A 14,326-nucleotide genomic window follows, 5' to 3' on the forward strand; every position below is an offset into this window, starting at 1 on the left:
CCCAGTCAGTGCTGTGACAGCCCTGCTTTAGGCATGGTTAGGGTTAGACAGGTCCTTCCAGCAGCAGCACCTTCCAAAATCCCTCTCTGTGGAAGGAGACAAAGCATCTCCATTTCCATCATGCCACCTTGCAAGTAATTATTATCAGATAAGAGCTTGACTGGGATGAATTTTGGAGTAAAGCCTGAGGGGAATATAACAATTCTGTCCCCAGGGGCACCTTCATGGTGTCGCACTGTTATTTTGGGGTGCTTGGCTTTGAAGCCTTCAGTGATGTGTTGGCAGAGCCAGCACGAGTTTGGTTTGGGACTGATTTATGCTGCTTCGAATTCCCTGTTCCCATTTTGTTTATTACATGAAGTGATGGGTATAATCTCGAGAGCTCAGCCCTGAAAAGGGAGGTCCCCAGCACCTCCAAATCCATGTACGTGGACAAAAACTGAAGACATGATGCTTTGCCATACCCAGCCTCCACAGTACACCCACCTGTGCTATTAAAATCCATGCTGAAGGCTCTCCTGATTTTCTGATTTTCCCTTCTTCACAGTCTGAGGGACATTATTTATCACAGATCAAAGAACAATGCCAACTTTTAAGGCTTTTACTGGCTGTTTTGCTCTGTTACAAGCAGGCTTTTCACTTTTTTCTTCCTAGCACCTTCCTCTCTGCAAGCAAATTGAATCGCAGGGAAGTGACCTTACTCTTCTTTCCGTAAATAGCAAAGACACAATTCACAGAGCCTTTCAGCAATATCAATTTCCTTGTTCACAACTGCCTATGTCTTAAATGCCACAGAGATGCTTCACCTCTTGTGTACCCCAAAAATATTGTTGTCTCCCCTGGGCACCTAAGGTCAGGGTTGCACTGGGTTATAAAAAACTCCCGGAGACTCCAGTTTGCAAAGCCCAGTAATATGCTGAACAGAGCAATACCCCTAATGACAGGCTTGCAGGCACACAGTGGTTTCACTGTTTCTTTTCAATGTTTCCTCCTTTGCCACGGCTTTGTATGAAGTAAAATGGAGCCCAAGTCCTGCTGAGCTCCAGGAGGCAAGCGAGCAAGGATTTTACCCCCGGCACCCCATAGATTTTAAGCAGAAGACACTATAGTGCTCCACACCAGAGCCCCTCTCCATCCCCTGTCTCGCACGTCTCACCGTCCCGGGCTGCTCTGCCATCGCTCTCAGTACCATCCTGTACATCTGTGCCATCTCCCATGGCTCACCAAGGCTGGGATTGTCGCTTCTTACCTTTTTATGTCGACCTTCCCTGTAAGATACCTGTTACTATTCTTCTCTTCATTGCAATTTGACTCACATTTGGAAATGACTTCGTATCAGGCCACCCCACTCCAGCAGCGGCCATGCCTGGGCTTGAGTGAGCACCGTTCTTCAGTCAGGTCCCCCATGACTCCTGCACCCCCTTGTACCTTTTGATTTGGGGTGGTTTAAGATGACAGCACAAATTCAGGTGCTCACAGGTGCAAATGAGCTCGGCAGCGTCAAGCGATCGGTACCAGATGCAGATCCAGCCCACGAGGTTTTTATTCTCTCTGGAGCACAGGCTGTGATCCACCACACTGAAACAGTGAAGAGGCTTTTAAGCATCCTTGTATTACACATCGGAGTACTTTGATGCCCTTCAGCTTGCTCACCAGGAAAAAAGGCCTTACTGCTAATGAGAGTGAGGGCTCCTTCCTTCTTCAAATGTCATAACGAGTTCATAACAACTTCTTAAGCTCCTGAAAACATCCATCCTCAGCCTGAAGACCTTTTCCAGCTCTTCTTAGAATCACAGAATCATTTAAGTCAGAAAAGACCCTTAAGTCCAACCTTGCACTGCCAAGACCACCACTAAACCGTGTCTCCAAGCACCACATCTACGCTTCTTTTAAATACCTCCAGAGAGGACTCCACCACTTTCCTGGGCAGGCTGTTCCAGTGCTCGACAGCCTTTTCGGTGAAGAAATTTTTCCTAATATCCAGTTTAAAACTCTTGTCCTACCACAGGCTCCCAGCATGGAGCCAAGCACCTGTGAGCCCCACAATAAATGCCACGAGCTCTGCATTTCCACATAGCCATCTGTTTAATTTATTTGGAGACACTTTTGCACTTCCCAGTTTATAAGTTTAATTCCTTTCCTTTACACAGTCATTCATCAGAGAAATTAGCTGCTCTCTAACTTTGCTTCAGTACTGCTGATTCTCCTCTTTGTTTCCTTGCTGCCTTTGAGCTCCCAGTGCATCTTGCTTCTCCCCACGCATCCCTCAGGCACCGCTTTCCCCAGGAGCATTGCCTACATATTTTTCAGATGAATCTCTACCTCCTTTGGGCAGATTGAATTTGTCGCACAATCCATTTGCCATACGGCAGGGTGTGAGACCCTTCCTTTAATAGCTCTTTGATAGAGAAATTGCTGTAAGGGACGAGGGCTGGATGGAGCCAGCACCATGCAGCACACACAAAGGCAAGAATAAGGAAGCGCATCCTGATCACTGAACCCACTGGGAGCTTTAGCAACATCCCACAAGATGTAGCACCTGTATTATCTTTATTTTTTCATTCCTACAAGCCCACATTTACTCACTAAAAGCTTCCTTTTATCCCGACTCTGTAAGTCTCTGATTATTTCTTGCTGACACAAAACACGAGTGTCACCCAGGTCCTACACAAGGAGGTGTAACAGCTGGAGAAGAAGCAATTTTTCTTAATAATCAGCCCTACACCACAAAAGTTTTGTCAAGATAGGGACTGGAAATTGACAGCTTGTAATCGATAAACTGCAAAGGGAAACAAGAACTATTTTAAGACACATTTTTTTAAAGGAATGAAAACATGGCAAGTAAAGATCTGAAGTGTGTCACTTGGGAGAGCATTCAAACCACATCAGGATGTGAAGGAGTGACAGCTTTAGGTAATTTTAGATTCATGTAGCAGATCAATGAGAATAAGGAAACCTGGTTTTCAACCAGAGGTGATTTGTGTGTAGGAAAAGAAAATTACAATAATGGAAATATTAGAGAGGTAGAAAAGGAAGGCTCTTATGTAAAATCCTTGTCAAAAGTTACCATTTGGGGGAAAAAAGGTAAATCCCCCTCCCCACACAGCCAGTTCTCTGCTGACCCACCTGCTGAGGTCAGCCCAAGTCAGTTTAACAGGGATGTAGATATGCTCAGAGGTAATAAGGTGTGTACCTTGCTCTCTTCAGTGCCTTTCTGTAGTGTTTCAACCTGTTATTTTCCATTAAAACTCATTATTTAATAGGTGTACAAATATCTTTTATGAAGTAATTTTGTATCCTCCCAGTACCATTCAAGTTTGACCATTTTTGGTGACTCTTGGAAAGAGAAGTTAAACTGTGCATGGACTTACTTGTAGTTCCTTATGATTAAATAACCCTTCTAATTTTGCAATTTTCAGGTTACTTTTCACACACAATTGATACAAGATAACATTCTGACAAATATCTGGATCACTTAAGAAAACTCAGCCTCCTGCGCAGGCAGATGTGGTGGGGATGCTGGAGGGTGATGTTGCTGAGGGGAGGGTAGATGGAGAGGACAGAGTTTTGCGAATTTCAAAGGACACTTTCAAACATCCCCATGCACAATTCTGTCTGTAACCCCTCCTGTCTCAAGACAAGCATCATTGCTCCAATTTTTCTGACATTTTATCACATAACTGTCAAGGGTTGTATAAGTGATTTTACCCAAGATAACTTCACATCCTTTGTCATTTCAATCAAATATATCTACATATATCTATATCTCAATATAGATATATAATTGATCCTCTGAAAATCTGTCCCAAAAGATGCAGCCCACAAGGCATGACAAGGGGATGAATCCTCCCACAGCACAACACCTCTGATACAGAATTTCCCAGCTCACTTCACATCGCGTGCACCAGTGATGCAATTTTCCACCTCCATGTCAAAATGGTCAAGGTAAAAAAATGGGTTTTCCTTCTGTGTCCTTGGCAAAAGGCCAGTGACTCCAGTCCTTGAAACTTCTGAAGACCCGCATCGTAAATCTTGTGGGCTTAATTGATTTGATTTCGTTGGCTGGCAAACTTTTCAATGTTCAGTCTGAATGCATGCTGGACCAGTATATAAAGTTAATAAAAAGATAATTCAGGGTTTTCGAATTCCTAAATAACTTGCTAGGGAAAAGTCACAAGGTACTTTCAAAGTAATGTTCTGAATAGCACCTGGCTAGCAGACCTACAGTCTCTAAAGATAAAAAGATTTACCACTGCAGTAACACTGCTGGTACTCATCAAAAATTACACTAAATGTTTTGTTTCCCACCAACAACATTGTACCACACACCTCACACATCGTCGCAACCACATCGCAGTGAAGTTGCTGATAAAATCCACAGGAGGGGATGGTACCTCACTTTTAACATTACCAGATGATACAACAAGGGCAAAGATCAAAAAAGATTTAGCATCTCAGAAGAGTCTCCAAACCCCTCAGCTGGATTTCACAGAATGGTCTGGGTTGGAAGGGACCTTCAAAGGCCATCCAGTCCAACCCCCTGCCACAAGCAGGGACATCTTCAGCTCGATCAGGTTGCTCAGAGCCCCGTCCAACCTGGCCTGGGATGTTCCCAGGGATGGGGCATCCACCACCGCTCTGGGCAACCTGGGCCAGTGCCTCACCACCCTCACAGTAAAGAATTTCTTCCTTATGTCCAATCTAAATCCACCCTCTTTCAGTTTAAAACCATTACCCTTGTCTTTTTGCAACAGGCCCTACTACAAAGTCTGTCCCCGAATCTCGTGTTGGTGATCCCCAGTGGATGTTTTACAAAAGGAAATTGGGATGGGGCAGAGGCATCTTGTTCCAGTGCTGCAGCAGCTTGTAACAGCCTGCAGCAGTGACCCCCTCCCATGCATTGCCTGAGAGTGAAGGGGTCCAAGGCAGAGGCATCACTTTTTTTCAGGCTGTTATGAACACACAAAACCAGAAAGCAAAACACAGACGTCACTTCCAACTGCTACAGCTGTGCTATGAGGGTAGGACCAGCTCCTGCACCATTAGTGACTTGAATTAAAATGAATGAAAAAGCAGGGCAAGACATCAAGAACACCTGCATTATCTCAAATCAATTTGTCCAATTAACAACCTGGAGAAACATGTTAAGCTTTCCTATTTTTTCCAAGCCATCAAGAGTCAAAATTTAAGTAGAAAAGGACTTGCACCAAGGTCACCCTGGACAGAAGTACCCCTGCAAAAATCAGGTGTTTTCCTACTTGGTTCAGAGGAGAGGAAACAGATGTTATGATGTTTAATCTCTCCTTTAAGATTCATTTGAATTACTGGATGACCCAATGCCACAACAGCTAATTACCTCACAGACTTCAGTATATCCGTCTCCATATCCTAGTGGGGTAAGAAAGAGTGAGTAAGGTCAGGTTGGACAGGGCTCTGAGAAACCTGAATTAGTTGAAGATGTCCCTGCTTATTGCATGGGGATTGGACTAGATGAGCTTTAAAGGTCCTTTCCAACCCAAACTATTCTTTGATGCTATTATCTTCATTTTACTGATGAGAAAATGAGGTGCTAGCATATTGAGTGATTTGCCTGAAGTCACATATGAGAAAAAGAAAAAGACCCCACCTGAAATTCCAAGGTTTATTTGGGTGTCAGTCAGCTCAGCCATCCTTCCCCAGGGAGCAGTGGCATCCCCAGCCTCCTGCCTGGCCCTCGCTTCTTCACCAGGGCATGCAGAAATGGGAAGATTCTCCTAAATTATGAGCATGTGAGTGGGTCAGGCTGAGATGTAGTCATTTGTAGAGGTGTTTTTCCCAATTTAAATAAGGAGGTGTTTGCTGCCACCTTGGGAGACAGTTGGCGTAGATTTCTTCTTGAAGACATCAGTTTCTCACTTGTTTTTGCTTTAGGGTGTTTGTCCCCGTTCACATATGAAGCACTCTGGCTTGAAACCATATAGTCCTGCTTTGCAAATGAAGGAAAAATACAGCAAAAGCCATGCACTGTTAAAGGCATAGCCATTTATCCTAGTGTCTTTACTTCAAGTAGAGAGGGAGGGAGGGAAGGACAGGGAGATGAAGCTGAGAAAATTAATTAATATCTTTATTCCAAAGGAAAATGTTTGCGTTTTACACAAGAAAACAAGAATCGGGCCCTGAAGGCATGTGGGTGATAAATGATGACAGTGAATATGAAATCCAGGCGTAGGTGGCCAGATGCAGCCCTCTGGGCTCGTGGCAGGGATCCCCTTCAGCCCCTGCCCCAGGGAGGGTGGGCTTCCACGACCACCACAGAGCAAGGAGAGTTTGCAGTTCCTGCTGGAGCTCCACACGTCTCCATCACCAGTGGATGGGGGGGCCTTCAGCTCCCCCAGGTCTACCAGACAGGGGCTGGTCCATACTGGGCACCGGCAAGGGCATCCCCCCGCAGTGAGCACTTGGTTGCTGCAAAGGACCAGAGTCTACAAAAAGTTTTAGCTGATGTTTTATTTTTCACCTGGGGGGAAAAAAAACGGGATTCAGAGGTGGACCATCTGATTGAGTCCTGCGTTTTTGTCGCCCTTTCACACAGCTTCTCGGTCACAGATTTGTAGCAGATGAAGCACGTTTCTCCCGCAAACACCAGCTCAGTGCTCACACCATCGCTTGCTCGCACACCTTCTCAAACCCAACATCAAACAGAACGCACGGTGCTATCATCAACACAAACACTAACTGGCTAAATAAACCCCCTGGAGAGACGTACATATGGCTTAGCAAGATATTGATCTCAATTTCCAAAATATGTGTTAGCAGACTTTACCTTTAGTCGTTCTTGCAACTCTGCCAATTAGAGAGGGAAAGGAGGAACACTGGTAACTCAGAGCAGATTTTGTCGGTGCTTAGCAGGATTTTCTTTGCAAGTGACAGAAGTGTGCCTATTCCTCTGACAAAATAGCAATTAAAAAAACAAAAGCAAAAACCTACATCATTGTTTCCGGCACCAACAGATGTCCTTCAAGTGTTCATCTAAACAAATATTGCCAGGGTTATTGCAAAATGTTATGAACTCATATAAGGCAGTGGAAATGTTATGCTCAGTACATTCATCTGTGCTCACAATTAAGAAACATGGAGAAATATGGTCAATAAACCTTCTCCATGTATAAACAATTAAAAAACAAAGACTTGATTGGGATGAACCTAAAAAAAGAAATAAAAAAATCTTCTCTTATATATGCAGTGATCTCTTTCTGTGCATAACAAACTGATGCTTACGCAGGATAGATAAAAAACATTTTGCACAGTGTTTGACTTTGGTTTGTACCAGAGGACTACAGAGCAATCCCCAAGTGCCAGGCTGGGTGCAAAGCTGAGCCCTTCTCCCCGACCCAGCGCACCAGCTGCCAGGAGACATGAGATAATGTGGTTCTTGTGCCAGGATGTGGAGAATAGAGCTGGACAGCCTTTTTTCAGCAAAATTAATCTGGTCTAAGGACTCCTGTTCATCAAACCCAAAATTAGTCATTGCAGAGAGCCATTTTCATCAAGTTCTTGGTAAAAAAGGCTTTGAAATGGTGAAAAACTCTTACAATATACTGGTTTTCTATTTAAGTTGATTACTGTTTCAAAAATGTTCTTCAAACTGACTGAAGGGAAACAGCCCAAATAACACAGACAATATCATCTTTGGTTTAAATTGCCAGTTCACACAAAACTCAATTTCTTTCTGTTCTTACCTCAGGAAAACATTCAAAACTTGAACATTTGCAGGAATAGAGAGATTGTTCTTTACTCCTACTAACTGTTGCACTTATAACACTTTTCCTCTTTGAACTCATTCCCCACCTCAAAATTCACCCGACATAACGGCCTTGCACAGATGTAGCATCTCCTGTTACAGACAGCTCTTAAGCCTCACAAATTAAAAACTAATTTTTGGCTGGGATAAGGGAGCTATGCTGGCCATAACTGCTATATCCATGGACTCTGCTGTGGCTTTGAATCCCATAGAATTCTCTCTGGTCCTCGTCTCCAACGGTTAAAATTTTGATGTTTTATTCTCATGCCAGTTTTGGCAGGTAAACCTGCTGCCTCACTTTGCACATGGAAACTGGGACACAGAGGCCACCCCTCTATCCTAGAAAATTGAGATATCTAGTTAAAAACACTGATCACCCCCCTTCAGTGTGAGAATCTGAAATAAACCGCAGGTACAACATTACCAGATCCTCCTCCTTTCCTCTTCCGTGTGATGCCATTCCCCCAAAGTGATGGATCTCACTCAGGCTGGCGCTAACCAGCCTGCAAGATGCAGAAGCAATCAGCTTTGTTAGCCTCAGACTATTTTGCCTGAAGTGTCTGTATTTTATTAATCAGACCATAATCTCGCAGAGTGTTCTGGAGAAGACAGCCCCAATCCTCAGTAAAGCATCACCTGGGCTTTGCCCTGACATGGGGTCATGGTGTGCTTTCAACCTTCAGGTCCCTCTGGAAGGATGCTGGAAGAGATGCCACCAAAACCAGGCTCTTCTGCAGAGGGTGGTGGCACCACACACTGAACCTTCTTTGGGGAAAAAAAAAAAAAAAAAAAAAAAAAAGAACAAAAGACAAAAAAATCCCAAACACAAAACTTCTAAATAGTTTTGCAATCTTGAAGGGTCTTTGGTGACATTTAGCATCCTTCGAAAATCTCCTGCATGGGAAAAAGAGTAAAGGGATTAGGGAGGAAAATGTCACCATCTGAGCTTATGTTGGGCCTCAGTGCAAGGAGGCAGCCGAGGCTCTGCTGAATATTTAGCAACTATTTACGGTGCACTGGGTTGAATACATCATCAATTCATCAAATTCAGCACCGTCACTGGGCAGCCACGACAAGGCAGAAGGCTCAAAAGCGCCTTTCATGGATTTAGAGCTTTAAAACATGATGTCTATGAAAAACTGTAGATTAACTTGAATCTGAATGAGGACATGCTCACTTAAACCTCTCAGGGAAACTTAATCAAGGGAGTTTAAACCTTTCCTGCAATCCCTGCTCCCAAACGCTTCATCCAGGAAATCCACATCCATTTTATTTGCTGTTTGTTAAAATGATAGAAATTAGAGCTAAAGTCATTTTACCTTGTACAGAGGCAGAAGATATACAAAAGTTACAGGAGAAACATTACCTTCTAAAGAGTAATTAATTTAAGAGAAAGGAAAAAAAAAGTGCACACATAAAAATACAGCAAACCCTGAGTTTTTAAGTCCACAGAATACTTGGAGTTGAGTGTGTTCCCTGTAGCATGTATTTACCACATACAAACAACATGGTTGTTTTAGGTACATACAACTCAACCTGGGAATAGTTTACACCGATTTACTTCTCCAGGGGCAATACTGGTGGGGAGTCTCTGCCCACATACACATTTATTCTGACACCCACCACAAATGAGGAATAAAAGCATCTTGCAAAAGGAAACATGGACCCTTTGCTACACCCCCTCAACCACACAACTTACCTGCATCCTCAGGGTGATGAGGGCACTCCCAGGCACCCATCTTTCACCATTATTATTATGAATGATCACTGTTGCAATACTAAAACAATTATCAGTGTTATTAATAATATTAACAATACTAGAGCATTTCTCATGCTGTTCATTAGCTGATATTAATTATTAACAGTCACGAAGTGCCATGTTTGCTCAGCTCCCGTTTTCTCTCCAGCCCATAGCAAAAACAAAATCGTCGTGATTTATATCGGTGAATTTAGCAGCTTTTTCAGACTTGATTCGACTGCGATATAAATCAACTCCCGAGCTTTCTGTTCAGGAATGAATTACTTGTTAACAGAATAAATATGTATTAGCAGACCAGACGTGGATAAGTTGTTCGCCGCGTTGCTCGCGGGGTACGACGCACATTGCTGGGCAAGGGGCTGGCTCCCTGCCCGCAGGTCACACCTGAGCAGGAGGGGTTGGAGCTTGTTTGCAGCTCCCACCACCCCTGCCTGACCTGAGCTGAGCCTACACAGACCTCGTCCACCCCCTGCATTTCCTGGGGGGCTTCGTGGAAGCTGGAGCAAAGCTGGTGACAAGGGACAGAGGTGGCATTTGGGACGTGAGGAGAGAGCCGACCCAGCTCTCACCATCTGCACATACCCCTCTCCTTCATACTGAGAGATAACATGGGAGTTGGTAGGTGGATCATGCAGATCCACCTCCAAGCTGATGTCTGCAAAAGCTAGAATTTCAAGGTACAGGGCGTTTCTAATTCTTCTTACTTCGTCATATTATTGCAAAAATGTCCATATACGGTTTTGGTTGCTGTTTTTTTCATTTCTATCCCTCTAAATTCCTGTCTTTGAAACACCCTTTTTTTTTTTTTTTTTTTCCCCCCCCAAGGCTACTAACTCCTGGAAATGGGCAGGCTGGAAGCAGGCATGGAGACACTGAAGGTCAAAGATCTACTGGAGCCCCACCAGAGCAGCAATGAGCACAACTGGGCTCCCACACCTCCCAGCTCAGCTTCATCTTCTCTCAGCTGCGTGGCCCAAAACACTCCTCCTGGGATGATGAATCTGCTGTAAAGTCCACAAGGTCTCAGAGGAAGCACAGCCATCATGGCTGGGGACATTTCTGAACAGAAGTGGACAAAAGCTGCAATTTTCCTCCAAGGAGAAACTCTCCCTTCATGAACAGCTTTTGGTTTCTTCAAGATTTTTTGGTTTTGCTTCTCTTTTGCTTCTTTCAAGCACTGGGGAATCCTCCCATCTCGGTGGAAAACATGTCCAAGATCATCTTTCAAATCACAGCATGTTGGCCACTGCACCTGGAAAGTGATAACAGATATTTGATGTCAGACGTGCCGAAATCAGAGATAGTGTTTCAGCAGATGACATTCTAACAGGAACCCCAGTGTGAATCAGCAAGAACACATGTTTCAATGTTAAATGAGTCTTTAATCTTTCATACACACACGCAAAAAAAAAAAAAAAAAAAAAAAAAAAGGAAGAAAAGAAGAAAAAACACATCAACCCTATTCTTGCCAAGAAACAGCATTGGGAGAGCAGGCCTAAATAACAATCCAGAGAAATCCAATGCATATTTTAAAATGTAATAATGAATTGAGTTTTCTCGTTTAATCTTCTCCAAATAATGGGGAAAATTGTACATGGCAACTATGAAATGAATTATTGACTATTCACTTTCTATAAAATGTTAATTTCTTCTATTTGTCACAAAAGATCTAGACACCGTGTCCCCATGCAGGGATGTCTGTCAAATTATAGGAAAAGTCTATACCTGACCATTTTTATAAAATAAACAGGTATTAACTGGTTTCAGGAACGAAGAGGAAACTGCATCTTGGCAAAGACAAGGTCTTACTGCAGCTCACCGTGAACATGCTACTTGTGACAGGTGTTTACACAAGTTCAGTGTAAAAACAAAGATAAAAACTAATAACATCAACTGTCTTTCCCAAAGACAGTTGATGATCAACGTCCAGAGCAAGTCTGGGTAAATGGATCTTTTCCTAAACAGTTATTTCCCACAAGTCCCTGATTTCATGGATACTCATGCATGGATGGGAGACAGCAGTTTTGTGGTGAGCATCTGTTGGCATCTCAGGTGGCCTCCCATTGCCTGAGACACCCCCAGGGCTTGGCAGACGTGACACGGGAATTAGAGGGGACATCCCTGTGGTGGGAACTGGCAGGCAAGGAGAATATCACAGCGGACCTGAACTAGGACAAAATGCTTGTATTTAGACGTTTGGCTCAAATCTGAAGCACCTTTAATTTTAGGCAACGTGTCTGAGGGATGACGCAGCAGCACAACGCAGATATCTGACCTTGAGGGTGTGCAGAGGCCAAGGAGCAAAGCACAAAGTGTGTTGAGCAGGTCAACGCCTGTCCCCACCCTCCTTTCTCCATAAAGGCTGTGAAGGAAATCACTGAATCCCCATGGATTCCTCTAAAATAGCCCAACATATCAACAGCTTTTAAAAGAAAGTTGAGTTAACCAAGCTCTTAGCTTGTGTGCAATGCATTCTGCACTTAGTGCTTCAAATCCCAGAGAAGAGACACATGAATTAATTTGCAGCTCAGTTAGAAATAATTCAGAGCAATTATTTAATTTGAGCTGGTTAAAATATTCAGATCGAATGAAGAGGGGAAGAACAGGAGAAATAAGGAGGGAAGCATCTGATACAGCACAGCCACTGCTCCAGGGTGAGGCACTTCCAGAAGAAAGGGCTTCCCCTCTCAAAAACAAACCCAGAAATTCCATAAAAGCGGGAGGGCCTGGGGCACTGCCTTTTTATTTTTATCTCTGACAGGCTGCTGGAGATTTGCCAGAGCAGCTTCTATCGGGCGCTTTTGCCTTTTCCTTCCCCTTGTAATGGCTGTTCATTGGCTTCTGCTTTTTTTGAGGCTTTTGGCACAGGGAGAAAAGGGGTCAGCAAGTTAACAAATTAGACATGTTCCACCTGGACAAGCCATCAAAAAGCTAATTTTACTTGGTCGCCTTGTAACCTACCCTCTATAACTTGATACATACCTAAGTGATGGAAAGCACCACTCAGATTCATAAAATATTTTACCAAGAGTCAAACAGACCTAATAGACCTATTTCTCATTAAAAAGGTCAATGCAGTGAACATCTGATGCTGTATAACTGTCTGATTCAATTTAGCAGGTCAAGCTTCACTAATCCAATGCCCTGATTGGTCTGAATTCATTTCTGCTGGGGGAAAAAAATGAAAAAAAAAAAAAAAAAAAAAAGCAATTTTCCAATAAACTGTCGGGATTATATACTCTAGACCTATATTTTTACAAGGCATCATCAGTACGTCGATCAAACCAAATCCGTCCGTTCTGCAAGACTGAGCAAAAGTTTCACGTTAGGAATTAACACTCAGAATCAATAAACAAGGAAATTTAAATCCCACCAGGAACCAGAATATGTATTTACCTCATCCAGGAGCAGAAGCAGTGAAAGCTTTGGGAGGGAGCTGATCCAAGTGTTGGGATTTGAAGCAGCAGATAATGTTTTGAAATGCGTTGTCAAGTGTTAGAGCAGTGTCTCCCATCCAGCACAGGGAATTTTAAGTGCTCTTGGGTTTTTTTCTTATTTAAAACATGGGAGCATTTGGTGGTTTGTGGGAGTTCTTTTTACTATGTGGTTTCTGGTTGTTTTGGTTTGGTTTTTTTTTTTTTTGACAGGTTTGGATCTGCTTTTCCATGTACCCTTCAGGAAGGATCTGAAAGCACATGCTCATGTATATCCTATTATAAGGAATGGGAATTCCTTGCCATAGTGTAATTTCTCACCATTACAAGGCAGCTCTCACTGTCAGAGGGGGATCAGGACATACATTTTCTTACAAAGCCTGGAGTGAGGAAAGGAGGTGACCTTTGGGGGACTCCACAAGCCAGGATGTCCCCAGGGCTCGGCGCAGGGGGAGACCCCAGGGTCAGGAGATGCTTGGGGCTCTTCTCTACATTTATGGCACCAACGCCCATTTTCAGCAACCATAAAGCCACTTAGCACAGAAGCTCCATCAACATGGCCCAGTCCAATCCAAAATTTACAACCTATTAATTATTATTCCAATACAGCAGATTTTTGAAAGGAAAAAGCCATTGCTGCTGCAATGTATTATAGTAAAACCTCATCAGCCAGTTGTCTGTGCCCAGGGATCTGAGCACAGCACAAACCGCTCTCAGTCAATTAAAAGCACTTGCAAACTTTCCTGGGAGGCTGCACAGGGCGAAAGAGCTGCCAAGAGGGAGAGGCGGGGCAAGACATTTTTAAGCAGCAGTAGAGAATATGTCAATAGGTATCTTGCCAGATTAGAAAGACTCTAAAGGAGTCAAATGTGAATATCTGGAGACTTTAGAGGTAATTGCACTACTCGCAAGCAAGGTCTACCCAGCTTTCTATTGGGGAAACTGAGGCAGGTTTAAATTAAAGGCTTGAAAGTGTACCAGAATTCTTTGTCTCAAATGAACCTCAATTCTTTGCTCCATCAGCAATGGGGGGGAGGGGGAATGACATATTTAGAACTCACTGATCGGATCTGATACATGCAGTTCAGTATCAAAACTTGTTTTCTAGTGCCCACCTCCCCCTGAAGGACAGCTTACAGCTCCTGCAGGCTGTTCCCCGTGGGACATACAGGTAGGATAGTTTATGTCTAGTTCACACACTGCAGGTGCCTCCACACCGCCGCTTTTCTCCGCTGAATGCAGCTGACCTACCGCATGGAATGATGATTCCTGGTGACCAGGAATGCATTCTCCCAGCTCCTTTTTGCACTGCCCTCCAAACCAATGTCCCTAATTGGGACACTTTAGCCATGA

At 43.6% G+C, this 14,326-nt stretch overlaps 2 long non-coding RNA genes across 2 annotated transcripts in view; both read right to left on the reverse strand.

Moving 5' to 3' along the window:
• Positions 1 to 6,466: 6,466 nt before the first annotated feature.
• On the reverse strand, positions 6,467 to 8,581 carry LOC122154638. The gene is made up of 2 exons (XR_006166670.1): positions 6,803 to 8,581; positions 6,467 to 6,496 (listed from the first exon to the last, which is right to left on the reverse strand). It is a non-coding gene; the product is annotated as an uncharacterized LOC122154638 (long non-coding RNA).
• A 447-nt stretch (positions 8,582 to 9,028) lies between these two features.
• LOC116965871 overlaps positions 9,029 to 14,326 on the reverse strand; it is a 95,465-nt gene continuing 90,167 nt past the window's right edge. Inside the window, exon 7 of the long non-coding RNA XR_006166669.1 lies at positions 9,029 to 10,791. This is a non-coding gene — a long non-coding RNA (uncharacterized LOC116965871). The remainder of the gene's footprint in view (positions 10,792 to 14,326) is intronic.

This window comes from Tyto alba, unplaced genomic scaffold, assembly GCF_018691265.1.
Source record: "Tyto alba isolate M040663 unplaced genomic scaffold, T.alba_DEE_v4.0 Super-Scaffold_42, whole genome shotgun sequence".
Taxonomy (NCBI): domain Eukaryota; kingdom Metazoa; phylum Chordata; class Aves; order Strigiformes; family Tytonidae; genus Tyto; species Tyto alba.